The 1,893-nt window shown below is 47.2% G+C and overlaps 1 long non-coding RNA gene across 1 annotated transcript; it reads left to right on the top strand.

Annotated features, from left to right (window-relative positions):
• The first annotated feature begins 74 nt into the window (after positions 1-74).
• Positions 75-1,893, top strand: LOC144105282 (uncharacterized). The gene is made up of 2 exons (XR_013308746.1): positions 75-102; positions 1,417-1,893. It is a non-coding gene; the product is annotated as an uncharacterized LOC144105282 (long non-coding RNA).

Raw genomic sequence — 1,893 nt, 5'->3', positions numbered from 1 at the left:
GTGACCTGTCAGGAGAACCAGTATATAAGAGATGTGGCAGGCTCGGAGAAGGCAGTGCGCACTAGCTCAGCAGCTCTGCAACCGTTCACCATGAAGGCCCTTGTGAGTATCTCCTGCTACGGATGTGGACGGGGATATGGACATTGACATCATACGCTGTGCCCACCGCGCTTAGAGCAAACCTTCGATGTAAAATGCTACCGAAATGCAACTTAGAGCACTTACTTGATAACATGACTGCTTGAGCGGTGACAACGTCGGCGATGCTGCAAACAATAACCTGCCTTTTCAACGATACCACTACGTATTGCACTCGTACCTTATAACTGGTAAACCGATAAATATTTTAATTGGGTAGCATCTGTTGATTCCTTTGTTTCAGCTGCAGCAGCCATATATGGCATATGACACTGTCATTCTGCGGCCGTTTAGAGGCGCAGTTGCTTGGGCTTTCCATTATTTACTAATGACAGCGAATGCATAGCACCGAAGTCGTGGCCTTGAAGACTTTTCAGGACATTCGCCACTGAATCAGCAAAACCTTTCTCCGCAGTCCATCTTAAGTAATAACAGTGTGGTGAGGGGGCAAATAGTTGCTAGTGAGGATATGGAGAAAAAGAATGAGTCTAGAGACGAACGGTGGTCCTGAACGTTATTGTTGCTGTCTTTAAAAGCTAAATAGCTGCGCACGACGCGAAAGGAGAGGTGGTTAAATACTGAATCGATGTAACGCTAGCAGAAAAGAGGTTACAGACACGGACTTACTCACACAGCTTGAGAAAACATTATCACAATAGTAATTCGGGTAGACTGAGATACTGCACGAGGAAATATCAAGGAACACTCATGCACAGAAATGCTCAGGAGAGTTGAAATGCTACTGTAAATATTTAATTCATGTTGATACTTTAGTTTTTATTTCGACTGCCTCACCTGTAGCTGTCTTGTGAACAACTGAGGCAATAAGTTGCCTCGGAAATGTGGGCGTAGGGTGCCTGTCAAGCTGCACTCAAGCAGTTGCTTTCCCTGCGTCCTTTCTCTCCCAGTGATATCTGTACCACTAAGAGCGAGAAATGAACTTCAACTTCAAGAGCAGTACGGAGGGTATTTTTTATTCAAAGTCATTTGCATTTTGTAGCACTAGCAAATACTTTAGTACCCTTAGGTCAATCTGCAAGACTATGCGCTGATATCACTTTCCTGCTAAAACAGAGAAGTATATCAAGTAACTTGGAGCTGGGTCTTCAGGACTTAGAGTGCATGAATTCTTGAAAACTGAACAGAAAAGATAAGGGCTTGTGATCGAAGGTGCAAGTTGGGTTTCGGATTACTTTGGAATGTGTGTGAAATATTATAACACGTTAGTTTATTTTTGAGAGTCTGAGCGTTGCGCTGAATGCCGTTTTCACCATGCAGCTCTGCACCCTCGTCGTCCTGATCTTCCTGGCAACTGTCAGTGGAGGTTACCACGGCGGCTACGGGCACGGAGGCTATAGCCACGCCATCACTCACCATTATGATAACCAGAGAGCCCACTACGGCTACGGTGGACACGGAGGCTATGGAGGCTATGGAGGCTACGGAGGCTACGGCGGCTACGGAGGTTATGGTGGCTATGGAGGGTACGGGCATGGCTACGGCGGATACGGAGGCTACGGCTACGGGCCCGGGTTTTACGGCTAGGATGTCCTACCTACGAACGAACTCTTACGCAAGGACAAACTGCAGCTGTTGCTGTGAAGGCTATGTGTTGTATCGAGGATGCAGTGGCTGCGGAGGTTATGGCCACAGACGCGGCTCATGAGGTGGCTACGGCCATGGCTTCTATAGCTGAGTTCCAACGAGTGTGTGCGAAACCTGACACATGGAGATCGTGGTCATGCTCAATAAACT

The sequence above is a fragment of the Amblyomma americanum genome, chromosome 9 (assembly GCF_052857255.1).
Source record: "Amblyomma americanum isolate KBUSLIRL-KWMA chromosome 9, ASM5285725v1, whole genome shotgun sequence".
NCBI classification, from domain to species: Eukaryota; Metazoa; Arthropoda; class Arachnida; order Ixodida; family Ixodidae; genus Amblyomma; species Amblyomma americanum.
Note: the sequence above shows the minus strand (reverse complement) of the source record. Positions and strands in the feature narration are given on the sequence as shown.